Raw genomic sequence first — 17,904 nt, 5'->3', positions numbered from 1 at the left:
CATGCATGGAAGAAGCCAGTGCTTCTGGTAATTGAAGGAATCTAGTCAAAATCATGTCTCCTTGTAAGCTTTCCAAAGTGGCCAGACTTCCCAAGATTATTCATTCCTTTTGGTTCAGGCATAACATTAGTCCCCAAAGAGACAAGGAAATCCTGCTGATACAGATTTATCTGTACTTTGCTTCCCAAATATGAGGCCTTTGGCCCTGACAATTCAGGGGAGGGGCTGCTAACAAAAGGCTGAAGGACTTGAGGAAAAGAAACACCACACAAACCCACTTCATTCCTCAGTCCCACATTCCTTCCTGTGGTGTGGCTGCCACTGTGGACCGGGGTCCCTCTGGGTGGGTGGGGTGTAGGCGATGAGTTCCTTTGATGGGCCCATGAGTGCCACAGACATTGCTGATAGAAGGCACAAATGCTTGTACCTCTGTCTTCAACTTTCTTTAAAAGTGTCTAGTTGTTGTGATTAGAAAATACGAAACAATGCCAGGTTATTACTGGATTTTTAATAACTCTCTGCCATCGTCTGTTTTCTGTCAATAGGTGCCAATCATGCGGGCGTTATTATGCGGAATCTGTGACAGTTTTGATGCTTTGAAGGTGCTCACATACTTGAGAAAGTTTGGAAACTTGGGTCCAAAATGGAGCTCTGAGAACTTGCAGGGAGCCCAGCCCACACCCCAGGATTACTGGTGCACAGCCGGAAGGAAGGAAGGAGAAGAAGCGTCACCTGGGCCTCTGCAGCTCACCAGCAGTAGGTGCCTGGGTGCAACTTCTTTTGTGTCTTTACCAAAAGGGCTGATGGGGATGATTTCTAACCAAGCTCTCACATTGGTGAGCTTGGGGTTTTGGTTGCTGGATGCAAGTCACTGACCCAGGGCTTTGCAGGGTTGTGTAAACCCCTTTTCTTGCTTTAAAGAGATGAAAATGTCTTCTTATATTCAGATGAAATTAATGACTATTAATATATCACCGTACCTCTAAAAAAGATAGTTTAGTATTTGTACACAAGGACTGCATACTGTTTTCTGTGTGGGAAGGAGTGACATCTTTGCAATGGCTTGATGTGTACACACCTGAACTTACCATGTCCTAATTATGTACGGACTTTACAAATCCATCCCCGATATGTCAGCTGTTTTTCATAAATTAACTCTATTCAAATAATACCAAAACTTCCTCTCTCTTTAATAGAAAAAACCTGTATGCTTTCAGGGAGTTGGAAAATGCCTCCAGCTTGAACATGGTTTGTATTTCCTATCATTGCAATGGAATCCATAGAAGTATATTGACCCACCATCTCTCTGTTAAATGACTTGTGAGCACGTCTGTCCTTAAACAGTGGAGTTTACAGAAAACAACCATGTTGATTTAGAAGTAGGAGCACTCTCTTTTTTTGCTTGTTTATGCTGGACTATTTGGGATCATTTGGTAGGTCACCTGGATATTTTCTTATTTTCTTCGTGAAGCTGTAGACGGATTTCTGTGAGGCTGTGATGTTACTACCTGCACACCTGTCAGTACCTCTTCTACACCTGGCTAGCTGCCCGGTCGGCTGTAAACCTGCTAATACATGCGGGTAGCGCAGGCTGGCTGCACCTCGTGGCAGGAGCAGCAACGCCTGCCTGTTCCACACCTGGCTGGTCTGCCCGCCCACACATCAGCTCACCGGCGGGATTCAGTGAGTGCTGACGGAGCCTCAGAGCCTGGTACTTTGAAGTTAGGAAGGAAAGGCCCTGGGGAGCTCAGGAACCTGTTTGCTGTGCATGTCTGCTCTGTGGATATGCCTTCAGCGACCGTGACTCTAGCAGGTGCTTTCTGCGCTCTGAGGCCACTCACCCTGTTGGGAAGTCCCGACTTGTTACTGAGTGGCCATCTGCTCGGGGTGGCAGACTGGACTCCTCACACTGGACTTCTCTAGGTTCAGCTTTTGCAGCTATAAAACGTGCACTCTAATCGTCCTTTGTCACTAGGTTGTGGTGCGAAGTCAGTGAGTTAATTCCTACGAAGTCCTTGTACTCGGTCACTAAGAAATATTTATGGTGAGTGACGCTGTTCGAGGCATTGGGAATACATCAGTGAAGCAAACACACGCCCCTCTCCCGCTTCCCAAGCGTGTCCCTGGAGACAGGGCATGGGGAGGAACAGAAAATCAGCGCTATATACACATATGTATAAAACAAGTGAGTTTTCTGGAAAGCATGGACGGCAGGGGAATAAAACAAATGGAACAGGGTATGCGGATCGGGGATGTCTGGGGGGACGCCGATAGCAATTTTAAACGGGGGTGTCTGGTTAGACCTCATCAAGAAGCTGACATGTGACCACAGAGTAGAGGGAGGTGAGCTTGTGGGCCTCGTGGAGAGCTGGGGAGCTTCCGCCCTCGCCAGGGTCTCCGGGTGGGAGCAGCAGAGAGGCAGCCGTGGCTGGGGCGTGAAGCCAGCGGAGAGATCCGCGAGGTCCGGGGTGGGGGGCCCATCAGACTGCAGCGCTGAGAGGCTGCAGCCGCACGGTCGTCGGCCCAGGATTCCGTGACATCGCTCGGTTTGAAAGGCTGGCTCTGGTGGCTGTTTGGAGAACAGACGTAGACGGCAGGGCAGAAATGGCGGCTGTCACCGGAGTGCCGGCGGCAGAGGGGACGAGCACAAAGCTGGAGAGAAGCGGCTGCGTTCTAGAAGGCGTGCTCCTGACGGAAGGGGCGAAGGAAGGGCATTTTAGGAAGAGATGGAGCGAGGATGCCTCTGACTTGTTTGGCACGGGCCTGGCGGCGCAGGAGTGGCCCTCCCGTGCCCCGAGGAAGGCACTGGGAAAGCAGGCGTGGGATGGAGATTCCGGGCTCAGCTTTGGGGACGCGCGGTCAGACATACAGAACTAAATATTCAACTAGAGTTCGACAAAATCGTCCTACAGTCAATAGTTTGTCACTGTTATTTAGCATGAGTGATGAGGAGGCGGCTTGCGCTGTGCAGTGAGGACCAGGGCCAGGTGGGGAGGTGACACTGTCTGTCTCTGGAGGCAAAGACAATCACGCCTTTGTCCTGACTGTCAGGTGTCCCCGTGGCAGGTCTGTCTGCTGCCCCGGCTTTCTCAGGCTTGTCCGGCTGATGCTAGACCATCAACAAAACACAGACAGAGCGCCTTTTTTCTTATAAAACCACTGCTACCTCATAAGACCCCAGAGCAGAGAACTCTCTGTCCAGCGTGACTTCTGATCTACAGGAGCTGGGCGAGAATAACTGTTGTTCCAAGGCCCATCGTTCATGGTGACGTATGACGTCACGTGGCCCCGCCCCCTCCTGTCTCCGTCCTGCTTTCAGGGCGCCTGGGCTGGGTCAGCCACCTCTCCACCTCCGTGTCTCTCTTACCCTCCCCTAAATTTTAAGTGGTTTAGTGAGTAGGGTGTCAGAAACAAAAAATGCTCTTGGGAAAAATTTGTGGGGGTTCCTTAATGATTCGGGAAATATGATGTATGACGTTGTGGTAATTATTAAACAGATGAAAGAAAGACAGGGGGGAGGGAGAAAGGAAGAAAATAAATGAAGACAGAGAAAGAAAGAAGGAAGGAAAGAAAAGATGATTTGGGAAGCTTTTGATAGGTAGGGATAGTGCTATATAGATTAAATCTTATCAGAGTTGACTTTCCTATCTTGTTACAAAATTGGTGCCACTTATAAATTCTGAAATGGGGACCTACATGCTTAGAACGTATATTCATTTTCTTTCCTTCCTAAACAATATGACACAGGCAGTACTCACTCATTCTTTTTCTCAAATTGGTACATTTTCATTTTCTTATTTTTTTCTTTTACTTTATTCACTTGACATAAAGAAATTTTTGCTGAAATACCATCGTTTTCCTAGTAGTCAGTGGTGATTACTATGGAGTCCTGGGAACCATGGAGAATACAGAATTGTGCAATCCAGGGAGGAAAGGATGGTTCTTCCTGGCTCACCGTTCTCAAAGAGCAGAGGGAAAAAGCCAAAGGAAGACGTGGGTGGGTGTGGGAAGCTTTCCAAATGTTTCACTATTTTTTCTTGAAGCATCAGCAACTACATTTCTCATTGTGCTTTCCAAATAAAGCTCATGCTGCTTTTAAAAAAAATTTTTAAAAAGATTTTATTGGGGAAGAGAAACAGAACTTTATTGGGGAACAGTGTGTACTTCAGGACTTTTTTTTTTTTCCAAGTCAAGTTGTTGTCCTTTCAATCTTAGTTGTGGGGGGTGCTGTTCAGCTTCAAGTTGTTGTCCTTTCAGTCTTAGTTGTGGAGAGCACAGCTCAGCTCCAGGTCCAGTTGCTGTTGCTAGTTGCAGGGGGCGCAGCCCAATATCCCTTGGGGGAGTCGAACCGGCAACCTTGTGGTTGAGAGCCCGCGCTCCAACCAACTGAGCCATCCGGGAGGCAGCTCAGCTCAAGGTGCCATGTTCAATCTTAGTTGCAGGGGGCAGAGCCCACCATCCCTTGCGGGACTCGAGGAATTGAACTGGCAACCTTGTGGTTGAGAGCCCACTGGCCCATGTGGGAATCGAACCGGCAGCCTTCGGAGTTAGGAGCATGGAGCTCCAATCGCCTGAGCCACGAGGCCGGCCCTCATGCTGCTTTTTCTTCTTTTAATCAGCACTTACATTGGGAGACAAGTTTTGGAGTCAGAATATGCAAGATCTCCTGAATTCTGGCTGCCTGACGCATGCAGCCGTGGGCAAGGCACTTCAGATTTTGGACTTTGGTTTCCCAGAGGGAGAAGGGAGATAATAAGATGCACTTTCAAATTTGTTGTAAAGATTTGATGATACAGTGTGTGTATGGATGTTTTATAGTGTTTGGGACATGAGCCAAACTGTACATAAATGCTGTTTCCATTCCTTTCTCAGTATAACTCTTGCTTGTCTCTGACAAATCACATTTTATTTGACATCTACGTGCCAGTTTTAAAATATGAGCCCGCAATCACAGTCTGGAGCCAAAGTGTAAATGACCTTCAGTGAAATTAAGTTCATTAAATTAACATGCCTTTTATTTTTAAGGTGCTGTATTTGGCACAACAGAGTTTAGTATTGGACTAAGTATTGTATAAAGTTGAGTGAAACATAATGCTACCTTTCAGGCATATACATTCTACTTGAATCTTAAGGGAGGAGTTCAAAAATGACTAGATTGGTTAGTAGGTTGGATCTGAGACAGATGATGAATAATCTAGATTGCAAAGAGTAGCTTAAGTGATTACAGCAATGATCAGAGAGAGGAGGTGTCCACAGAAAGGAGTATTGGGCGTTTACGAGTTATCAGGGACATTCCTAAAATATCCAATAAAATGAAGAAACATACTGATGAATTAAATGAAGACAAAACAAGATAAATATAGACATCCCTCAATTGAATTATGGACTGGAATCTGGTAGCAAGATTTAAATTGTATTTTGTTTAGAGTGTTTCACATAAAAGCTTAGTGTTAGTGTTCCTAACATTTGGATACTTTGTGCCTTTTCTGGGTTTATCAGTATAAAATCTTTTTCTGTTGTGATAATTTATGTAGTCATCTCCCAACATTATTTAAAATAGTTTTGTCCTCACAGAAAGAGGTCTTACCTTTTGGGATCTCAACTGCTGTTCTTTTCTAGAATGAGCATCAATAACATCAAGACCCTTTGAGAGCACAGTAAGACTCTCGAAACTTGCAACATATAATGGTCATGAAAAACAAAAAATCGAGCCCAATACTAAATCTGAAAAAGAATTAGTCTTTGAGCATAATTAAATGCCAGCTAAAATTAGATGAGATTAAAATAAATACCTGCAACAAAAAGCTTGAAAATTATTACAGATAACTAAAGAATTAGATAACTTTGAAATTTAGAACTCAGTTCTCATCATTAATTCAGAAGTGTAGAGATGCATCTTTTGTAATTAGTATGACAAGAGAAAGAACATATTCACGTGTAGAAAATAGTCCCAACCTTATAGAAAAGTGATGGTTAGTTACAGAATATGTGGGAGTGACTACTTTCCATTCTTTACTGTATGGATCAGTTGCTTTCTTAAATGATTTCCTGTATGGTTTGGAGGAGCAAATAATTTCCTGATTTGAAGCTTAAACCATTTTTGTGGTAGCATTTTTGTTTTAAGCTTATGATCCTCTCTTTAAAGACATGGTTCTTTTTAAAGTCACTGTTCCAACTGCCAGCATGGGGCAAGCAGAGCTCTTAAGCTGATTTGTACATGCTGCACACATCGCTTTAGCACCTGGGTGCTCGCTGATAAAAATGACTCTCTCCGTCTGGAGATCACTATGATAATCTTGGCTGTCAGCATAACCAGTGAATATTCTCAGTGTATCCTCTTTGCAGTTCTCCACAATCAGCCGATTATCACTGGATGCCGTCCTGCCTCACAGCATAGGAAAAAATAAACTTTGAAATAACACCAGCCAGAAGAACTTTCTTTAAGGGGCAAATGATGAAAATACCATCATCATCCCCAATTGTTAACATTATTTTAAATTATTTTTCTGTGCATGACTATGGGCTGCTGAAAACTGGATCTTGGAACAATTCCATTACTCAGATGCCTGAGTGGTAGGACAAAAATAGCCTAATGGTGTCTCCACATATTTCATTTTCCATCACTTTGATCAAGAAATATCACCATCTTTCTTAAAACTGGAAAAGAGATTATAGCATTTCTTTCCAGAAACGTTGACTGAGTGCTGTAACAGGCACTTGGATGGGACCAGATGGAGATACATGGACTAGCCAGTGAGCTGATCAAAACACGTGACAACCTCACACAAGTGTGAGCAAACATTGTGGGAATGCAAGGAACAAAGCATCACATTCCACACCTGGGATTTGGAGGCCGAGTAGGAGTTTTCCAGGTGAGGAAGGTTGGGCATCTCAGGCAGAGCGGAGCCCATCAGCCCGATCAGAGGGCCAGCGTTTTAATAATTGCAGTGTCTTTCCTAAAGGGTGCCCATCAGTCATACAATTAAGCATTGCATAAGTGTCTTCTTATGTTAACAGTGTGCCGAATATTGTACTGAGAGAGAGAGATCAACAGCAAAATCAGAGACAGTCCAGGGACTGCAGACAGAGTTGTACTCTAACAAGAGAGGGAAGACAATTCATTAAGTTATTAGAAAATAGACCTGATTATCCATGCAGTGCCTTGAATTGTCTTTACAATTAAGTTGATGCTACCCTTCCATCTCCCCTGTCCACCACTGAGGCAGCATCTCTGACCAGGGTCAAAGCCTCATCTCCACCTGTCAGTTAGCCCCTCTCTGGGGCATCTCCCACACAGCTTCCTGCTCCTGACCACCTGTGTGTCTTCTCAGGCCGCAGTCTCCTCTGCCTGCCTCTGTGTGTGGGGCATATGTTGTCCCTGCTCTGCAAGACCCTCCTCGTTCTTCGTTTTGCTTTGCCAACTCCTCTTGCACCTTCAAATCGTGGCTCATGCGGCATCTCCTTTAGGAGACGGGCTACAACCATGTGGCCAGCACACAGGTAAGTAACAAAACAGAAAACTTGCAGCATTCTGGAAGCCCCCTTGTGTCCCTGCGCTCACCTTGAGTCCTAACAAAAGGAATAGCTTTCCTATCTCTGGACTTTATAGGGATGGCTCACACAGTGTGTGGTTTCCATGTTCATCTGTAATGTTGTGTATCGTTTGCTGATCATTTCTTGTCATTGCTGTATGATGTTCTCCAAGGTGCATACACCATCATGTACTTTCCTATGTTACTGTGGAGTGCATCAGGCGCTTCCAGTGTGCAGCTGTTACAAGGAGTGAGGCTGTGACCTTTCTTGTACATGCCTTTTGGTGAACACTGCACACATTTTTGTTGGTCATGTGTCAGAATTGCTGGGTCTGGATTATGAATGTATCAGTTTGGCAGCTTCTTAGGCAGTTAACCCAACACATCACTTACCCAAACCGTTCTACTCCTAGCTACTTACTCAAGACAAATGAAAACGTATGTTCACACTATGACCTGGACACTTATAGCATTTATTCTGTAGTGCTTTCAGTGCTTTGAAGATATCATTCCATTGTCTTCAGGCTTCTGTTTTTTTTTTTTTTTCTATTGAGAAGTTGCCTGTTAGTCTTAATGCACTCTTTTGAAGATGTTTTTTTCTCTTGATGCTTTTAAAATTTTGCTTTTGCTTTTCATCAGTTTTACTCTATGTGCCTAAGTATTGTTTCTCTGTATTTTTCCCCACGGAGCCTCTTAGGCTCTGTTTTGATGCCTTTCATCAGTGTTTGAAAATTCTTGGTCCTTATCTCATTGCTTTTGGCCCCTTCTCTCTGTTTTCTCTTTCTGAGACTCCAATTTCACTTTGAATGTGTCCCATATTTATATTACACACTCTCTCGTGTGCTTTCTTCTTTTTTTTAAAATTTAAAAATTTTTTAAAATTAGTTTCCGGTGCACAAAACAATGTAATAGTTAGACATTCATCATTTATATCCCTCACAATGTGTCAACCCCCTCCCCCATCTATTATCCCTCTGACATCACACACAGCCATTACATTTTCACTGTCTATATTCCTAATGCTGTACTCCGCTTCTTGTAAATATATATATATTTTTTAATAATTTTTTAATTATTAAATGGCAGAGGCGTTCACCGTTTTTGTGTACGGCTTCAAGTGAGCCGAAGAGGCCAGAAGGACACGGATGTCAGGTCTAAGTAGGAAGAATTTTCTTGGAAGTCTCAGACCTAAGAGAAAACACAATGTGCTGTCTCTGGAGAGGTCCCATCTTCTTGGGGAGTTGTGCAAGTAGAGATTGGGAGGGTCTTCGCTGATTGTGAAGAGGAAGCTGGCTGCTTGGGCCCTTGTGATTCCTTCTGACCTTGGGATTCAATAAATTGCCTCTGTGTTCTCTCCCAGTAACATAATTAATTATATATATATAAATAATTGTAGTTGGCATTCATTATTGTTCAGCTTCAGGTGTACAGTGCAGTGACCAGGCATCTACATCATCCCTGAGGTGGTCTCCCTAACGAAACAAGTGTCCATGGGATACCCTACAGAATCTTTACAACATTATTGATTACATTCCCCAAATTGCCTTTCATATCCCGGTGGCCATCTTGTGGTTACCGACTGTTTTCTAATCCCCTCACCTTCCCCCATATCCCCACCCCCGCCATCTAGCAACCCTCAGTTTTTCCTCTATGTCTCTGAGACTGTTTCTGATTAGTTCATTCATTTATTCTTTTCTTTAGATTCCACATATAAGTGAGATCATGTGGTATTTGTCTTTCTCTGTCTGACTTATTTCACCTAACACAATATTCTCTAGGTCCATCCTCGTGTGCTTTCTTTTTCTTCTGTAATTTCATTCTGTTATTCAATTGGGATATTTACTCCCTACCTAATTTCCAGATCACAGTTTTTCTCTGGATGCATTTACTATGCTGTGACATTCATTCACTGAGGTTGTAAATTTCAGGTATTTTATAGTTTAGATCTAGATGATCATTTAGATACTTTTATATAGATTCTAATTATGTGGTAGCAAATACTGTCTGTTACATCTTTGGTTCATCCTGTGTAATATTTCTGAATGTATTATTCACAGTTGTTTTTGTTCTTCGTTAACTGCAGTACCTTGACCATGTTGGCGTCTGATTCTATTGTTTACTTTTTTTTCCCTTTCCTGTTTTTATTTGTCATATAGTCTTGCCTCTTCGTATGTTTAATAATTTCTAGTTATATTCTGGACAGCTTCTGCTTTGATGTGTTGCTAGGAAGACATTGTCGATTTTCAAAAGAATTCCAAATTCTTGTCCAGTTTCTCTGTCTTTTAGAAATGGTCTTTTTCCAGGAGCCAAGCCTGGAAGTTCTCAGCTTCTGGATATTCGTAATCAACAGGTGTCCAGTTCGATCTTTGTTATTGATCTTTAGTGTTAGTTCGACACTCCCTTAGGGTTTTTACCTCACGCGAGTTCTGTTTTCAGGATTGTAGCCCTGGAATACCATGGAGCCCCAAGTGCTGTGAGGAGAGCACAGGAGGTGACGGTCTGAGCTTCAGCAGCTCTGTGCCTGGCCTTCAGCTCCCCTGCAGCCTCCAGATTCTGCAGATGTTTTTAGTGAAAACCAGATGGATGGTGGAGGCCTCCCAATTAGTGGTCCTAGACCTGCTTGATGGCGAACTTTCGCTGGTTCCTCTTTCCACCAGTAACAGCCTCTGCCGGAGTCAAACTCAAACCCCAGCCACGCTCAGAACTGGTCGTGCCTCCGAGGGGAGGAGTCAGCTACCAGGAGCTCATCTCGGAGTGGGCCTCCCTGCCTGGAAGCTTTAACCCATCACTTACCGTGTTTTCCCATGTTAGTCGGACCATCAGCTCTAATGCATAATATAAGACCGGGTCTTATATTAATTTTTGCTCCAAAAGATGCATTAGAGCTGATGGTCCAGTTAGGTCTTATTTTTGGGGAAACATGGTAGTTCCTTTTTGTTTTCCTAGCCCTCTAACTGTCCGGAAAATGTTATTTTCAACATATAATGTGTCATCTTAATCTCTATCAGCAGGAACATTTGCCTGCTTAGACCTCTAACATCTGACCAGAACACTTGCATTTCAGGTCACTATTTTTTAAGTGAGGTATAAAAAGATCATCGAGAGAGAAATGACCAGGGGGAGGAAGGGATTCGTGGGAGACTATTTCAGAACTGCGTGGAGGCATCCGCGATGTTGGCTGCAAGCAGAGTTATGTCAGCAACTGTTAGTGCCTGCCAGCAAATACTTGAAAGATTTTCATGCGGCAGAGGCGTTCGCCGTTTTTGTGTATGGCTTCAAGTGAGCCGAAGAGGCCAGAAGGACATGGATGTCAGGTCTAAGTAGGAAGAATTTTCTTGGAAGTCTCAGATCTAAGAGAAAACACAATGTGCTGTCTCTGGAGAGGTCCCATCTTCTTGGGGAGTTGTGCAAGTAGAGATTGGGAGGGTCTTTGCTGATTGTGAAGAGGAAGCGGCTGCTTGGGCCCTTGTGATTCCTTCTGACCTTGGGATTCAATAAATTGCCTCTGTGTTCTCTCCCAGTAACATAATTAATTTGTGTTTACGTAGCAGTGATCACAGTTGTTACCTACATTGCATGGCACATAGGGAGTTTTTCTGGACTCTAACACCTTTGTCTAGTGTAAGTTATTTATGGCAAATCTACTGGTTCTTTAATCCATGAAATGAATTCTGTAGTTCCAGGTCTATCCAGGTCTTGAGTGACAAAGAATTATTCCTGTCTGAACCAAAGTTGAGAGCAATACATCATGAACATTCTTCTTACATAAAAACATGCTTTTAGAATCAAAGTCCACTGTCAATAGGGAAGTACTTATTTAGAAGAGAGAAAAGTGGTGATATATTGTCACACTAGTTAAAGGCCTTGATATAGCAATTATGCCCTTTTCCGGTGTAGGCTGTCAGGTTTATCATAATTGCTACATGCCACATTCAGATTTCATCATTTTCAGAATAATTTATGCCTGAAAAAATTGCTCACTGGCTGAATTTTAGAATAGCAAAGCATGTGTCCTCTATGCAGATACAAGCGCTGATGTAGACAGTATATTTAGTTGCAATCTCCATGCAATGCTTTGTTTAATATCAACTCATTAAAGGTACAACAATAACAACAACAATCAATTAGCAAGTAGTAACAACTGTAGCTTTATACTTTTCAAAGTTTTTTCCTGTATAATATTAGGTCATTATCACATACGTTCTGAGGCAGGGCAATCACTAAAATCCCAATTCTATAAGTGAGGACCCGAGGTCCAAAGTGGTTCATGGGTGTGTTCAGTGTCACACGACTGGGAGAAAGCTGGTACTAACCTTATAGTTCCTTTCTCCCCGATCTGTCTGTCTTCTAATAGTAATAGAGTGTTTCCCACAAGCCTTGCACCGTACAAAGCTCTTCAGGACCGAATGAGTTTTTTTGTGGGTTGACCTTTATGCAAGGTGACTCAACCCCTGCCCCTCACTGAGCATCCTGAACCCTCGTTCAGACTTCCCTTAAAGAGACAGAGATCTTCTGGAAGGTCAGCCAATGGAAAGCTGGATTAGAAAGAGGAATGGCAGCACGCAGCCGGAAGTCTCCCTTTATTCACTTTCATTGTAAATAAAAATATTTGGGGAGTTTTACTGACCAGTGAAAGATCCTTTTACTCCTTTTCTAGCAAGTTTGGCTTTTTAGGGTTGTTATGACCCAAACGTGAGCATTTCCACATAAGAGTTCTCCCTGCCTGTGTCATCTAGGGCTTAGCTGGTAGGAATCAACTCTGGTGGGAACTTGGAAAACAAACAGGTGGTGGAGATACAGAAGCTATTTGCTGTAGGAGTGACCCAGCCCGCATTCTGGGGGTCATTCCACCACGTCACCCCGATAGGTTCGGGGGGGGGAGGCAGTGAGTGCTTGGCGGCACATGTGTTCATTTCTGGGAGCTAACCGATTCCACTTTTGCACCCAGTACTTTCTACACTCTACACTCACGTTTTCCACTTGCATGAAGCTTGACTGATTTCTGACAGCATGTGAAGACTCTGGAGAGTTACCTTTGAAGGTGATATTACGAGGTCCCTAGATTTCAAGATAATGAAGTGGTCAAGTCTATTTGTTGAACTGTAGCCGTATGAGCGGTAACCAATGTATTCTCAGACAGATGAAGTCGAAGTATTTCTTTTTAGCATCGAAGAAATGAATTTTACATCCATAGGAGATGTTTTCCAAAAAAATCTGTGGCACTTGCAAGTTATGGACACGGTCTGTATTTATGGCAGCACTGCCCTGAGCTGGGCACCCTGTGTGGGCCACACAGGACAGCGCTCTTCCAAAGCCTTAGAGACGGGGACCTTTGCTACGCAGGGAATGTGACAGGAACTCAAACTCAGGTAAACACATAACATGGATGCAAGAAAAATTAGTGACTAGAAGGGACAGTGCTTGAGCCCGGATCTCTAGGGCCCATCTCTGTTTGCCCCAGGCAGAAGCTGGAACTGGAAGCGAGCTCCGCAAAGGCGCAGGTTGCAGGGCAGCTCTCGCCCTGACGGTTCTGACAACTGTTAATGCTGAGTGCGGTGCACATCCACTTCCATGCCGCCTTCATTGTCGTGGCTCTTGGGCCTCCTCACTCCCCCGCCTCCGTCTACAGATGACACCTTAGCTCTGGGATAACTCCTATCTGCAGCGCAGCCAGTGGAGGAGTGTTGATTTGAGCATATCTGTCTGGCTCCCGCATGAATAGCTGAGGATTTCAGTAGACTGCATTTCAGAGATGTCCCATCATAAGGCCCCACCAGTGAGTATCAGTAGAAACAGCATTGTATCCAGCCTCTTGGGTTCAGTCGCCAGCAGGATGTCCGTGTTCAGAGAGAGTGGACAGAGTGGTTTCCACTGAGTTGACACTGAAAATTGTGCGTCTGCTTGCAGAAACCTTGTAGGCACAAGGGGTCCTCTGACCTCCTAACAGGATCGTTTTCCAAGGGCTGCAGTCCAGGCCCAGGGAATACGTGGCCTCTCCACCACGCACGGCTCTTCATGCATCATGCACGTGTGACTGCTCGTGTCAGGGACACAGCAGTGCGTTGGCTGACAGCAGCAGCTGCAGCGCTAAGTGACTTAAGTGTTTGGGTGGTGTGAAGTATGAAGCACATTCTCGTGTGGTCACCTGCTTGAAATTCCACATGAGTTCTTTTACTAATAGAAAACACCAGACATTTTAATCTGCGTGGCTTAGGTTTGAACACACGCTTGTCACTTGCCATGATTGTGTGACCTGAGGCCAGACTGATGGCTTCTCTTAGCGACAGTTGCGTTTCTATGTAAAGTGAGATGATAGTAGAAGGTAAAACTGACCTCTAATCACAATGAATATCAATGCTTATACTAGTGATAACCAGTGCTAAAGGATGTAGGGTTATGCTTCTAGAATTTAGTAGATAGTTTTAAATGTAATTTCTCCAGTGCTCCTCCAATATGATCAAATTGGAAGTTTTGTAAATTACATTTCTTTTGCAGGTTTTGTGATAGGTACGCGTATAAGCCCACCAGCAAATAACTACAGACGAGGAAGTTAAACTTTGAAAAAAAGAGGGGAAAAAAGTAGTACCATCTTTAAAGAGGAATTCTACATCTGAGCTTTCGGAATAAAAATCTAAAAAAGTCACACAATACTGGCTTCATGTCAGAAATGACAAATAACACGGCCGTCGCACGGAGATATGTGCGGTCAAATGAGGCAGAGAAGGGATATGGGAACAACTACAACCGGTGTACCCGTCAGTACTGATGAGAACCGAATACGGGAAAGAGGAAACCTGAGGTAAGGAACAGTGTTCTTGACATCCACACGCCAAGGCCCCTGGGGCCTGATTCCTGCAGAAACAAACCCAGAAATGGGTGGGGAACTGAAGTTCCTTGGCACACGCGGCTTGATGCAATAACCAGATTGAATGAGAGCAATGGTTAAATTTGAAACCCCTCCCTGAGTCTGGTGGGCTCCAGCTTGATTAGCAAATACACAAAGACGTAAGTAGAGGCACCGACTGCGTCCCTCAGCAACTGTACTAGATGTTGAGCTCAACACTGGTGCTAGCTGGCGCCCTCGCAAAGCCAGGCAGGAAAGGACAGGCTGTGTGCCCAGCTTGTGTTTTAGAAGCTGTGCCTGTCAGAAACTGTTGACAGTCATTCACGAAATTGCTTGTGGTCTTCACTACGTATTGCACTTGGTTGTTTTTTGACACTTCACGTTTCCTGATAATGGCTGTTGTTTGTTTTTCTTCCAGCCCCTTTAAAAATACAAGTCTGTTCTTCACAGAATGATTTCACACAACCCTGAAAAGCAACTAGTGCTGAGTCCCATGTATTTCAAGGCTATTTCATAATCAGTATTTTTTGCAGGGTTTTGCTGCCGTCTGTTTTTCCTCAACCCACAGGTCAGCCTGTGGGTGAGCCCTGGGTCTGCCTGGCACATTAGGTTATCACGCTCTGAACAACTTTCCTCTGCACAGGGATTAGCTGGTGCAGCTGGGCTCTGTTTGGCACATCAAGTGCCTACTTCAATCACACAGCGTGCTGCTCCCTGGGAGACCTGCTGCTGGCCTGCCCAGGACTCAGAACGATGAGGTGTTCTGTGACTGTGCCTTCTGCACTGAAACTACTGAGTTCTCTGAGAGTTTGAAATAGTAAAGCCAGCTTTATTTCTTTTCTCTATATGTGAAATGCTGTCTAGGTTTATGCAGTTGTGTACAATTAAATTGTTGCTAGCCATCCCAGAGTGGGAGAACCTTCCAGAAAGTTCCCTGCTGCCCCCTGTTTCAGCTCACACAGAGGTTTCCTTGATCTCCAAGCATTTCTAGACTTGCCCACCCAGACCGAGTGGGCTCCAGTGGCTGGCAGAGCCCTCGGGTATCACAGGCTTGTATAGGAACCAGGGGACGCAGGAAAGAAATGCGGGCCAAGCAGCGCTAACATCCATGACAGTTCCCCTTTGTTTTTCTTTATGTTTCAGTTTAGTTTTATAATGAATTGTGCTAATGCCTTATGCTCCACAGCAGTTTTCACCTGAGACAGTATTGTCATACACCATATGTTTTAACACAAAACAAGACGGATTTCAGTCCTGAGACAATCTTTGCGATCTCTCTGTGTGTGTGTGTGTGAGATTTGTTGGTGTGTTTCTCATATACAAACACATTGAATTTAGCTGACAATACCCAGTTACGGACTCTACCGTCGACTGTCATCAAGTCCACAGGACATAAAGATACCGGACACAGGCCGGGCCAGAGCGCAGAGAATCAGCGTTTCTTCGCTGGCGAATGACGGGAGGCTGGCATGGCCTGACCTTCAGAAGCTGTCGGCTTCTGCTGCTTCCCACACTTCACCTTATTTTCGTGACTTTGGAAACATTGCTTCACCACTATCTATGCCATTTGAGATAAATAGGTGTGTTTTATCTGCAGTCTAAATGCCAGTACATCATGTTTGAATTACTTTTAGTCCATCAAGATAGGCGTCATTTCTGTAATCGACACTATACAATTATTTGATACTTTGTTACTTTGAGATAAATATTTTAACCGGATGTCTGACAAGAATCTCAAATACATGCTGGGAAATTGATTTTTTTTTTTTTTTAATTCTGATTCAGCAGAGATGAAGTGAACTGTTCTCCTAAATTGATAAGGTAACCATCACAGCATCGGAACCAAGTTCATGGTAGGTTAGGGAACTATTTTTCTAGTTATTTTTAAAAAACTTTATTATATATCATTTCTAGTTGAAATACTTCCTTCTAGCTTTAGAAAAATAAGTGATTTTCCCATGATAGCTTCTACGCTGTTTCCCCGAAAATAAGACCTAGCCAGACCATCAGCTCTAATGCGTCTTTTAGAGCAAAAATTAATATAAGACTCGGTATTATGTTAATATTATATTATATTTATATTATATTATATTATATTATATTCCTGGTCTTATATTATAGTAAAATAAGATCAGGTCTTATATTGATGGTCCGGTTAGGTCTTATTTTTGGGGAAACACGGTAAGATCCGTGGTTTGGAAAGCTGTTAGATGAAGCGCTTTCTTGATCAAAAGCTACTGCACTTGGTTCAGTCATTGGCTGGGGTGTTCTCTTCGAGGATTTACTGCCTTTGCTGGAAGAGGCAGATGGCTTATGCAGAAGAATAAAGAGTAGCCCGATTTTTTTTTTTTTAATTTTATTTTAAAATGGCTTAAAAGGAAAGGCCCATCAGGGTATCACATGCTAGATGCAGAGATGTTTTCCCCACGATGTTCCTGATGATTTTATTCCTGCTCATCCGTTTGTACAGAAGGGCAGGGCTGGAACTAGTGTCAGAGCTTAGTTGTTGCTTTGCGCTCGTAAAGAGAATGGTTTGCTCATGTGTGTTATCATCACACTTTTTTTTCTTTTGGTAACTCTTACTTTGGATTGCAGACATTTGTCTGGGGTTATCTTCCTTTGTCTTTATGAGTAGGAAAACACCTTACTCTTATTTGTACCCTTGGAATGGTGGTTGGCACCTAATAGCTCCTCAAAATGCTGGTTAGATAAGTGAATACACTTATTAAAATATAATGCAGCATGGAAATCAGAAATGGCCTCAAAGCCAAAATGATGGGAAGTAATTCAGCCTAACAGACATGCCAAATCTTAATGAGTGAAAACGCAATAAGAATGCGATTATGGGCTTCTCCAGCAAATGGCACAGGGCTTAAATCACTTATGCAGGGTAAGTGAAATTCCTGCTGGCCGGCCGTAATTTTGGTCCACTTATCTTACTTTGAATCTCAGAGTCTCACAGTTGAAACTAATGGGGCAAATCTTGAATGCTTTTAATGAGACATTTGGTGTTTACCAGCAAGAGATGGTTTTCTTTAAATTTAAGTTTGTTATAGTTACATGAAGAAATGATCAAACAACTTTTCCCCCCTGGGTTGCTGATTATAAACCAACTGGGGACTGTGATCTCAGCAAGGCAATTGCTCTTATAGAGCTGTTCATTTGGATTGGTTTAAATATTGGCTTGAAGAGTTCATGACCCACACTCCATTTCATAGCTGGCATTTTGTTAGTTTTCCCGGTCAGTACACACCCATCACCAATAACCAGGACTGTATTTGTACAGGTGAGATTTATCTCACATTGTGGATTCGAGAATCACCCTATCAGAGCACGCAGTTCTGCATTTGTGTGTTTCTATTTTGCATACGAGGAGGGTGAGGCCAGTTCACAGATGAGTATGTCTTTGAAAATGCAATATTTATATTGATTTAGAAAAATGAGAGAAACATGCTCATTTAATTAAAATCACTCGACATTTATTGGAAAATCTGCGTAATATTGCTATGCAACATTGCTTGTGTGTAA

This window comes from Rhinolophus ferrumequinum, chromosome 13 (genome assembly GCF_004115265.2).
Source record: "Rhinolophus ferrumequinum isolate MPI-CBG mRhiFer1 chromosome 13, mRhiFer1_v1.p, whole genome shotgun sequence".
Lineage (NCBI taxonomy): Eukaryota > Metazoa > Chordata > Mammalia > Chiroptera > Rhinolophidae > Rhinolophus > Rhinolophus ferrumequinum.
This window is presented reverse-complemented; position numbering follows the sequence as displayed.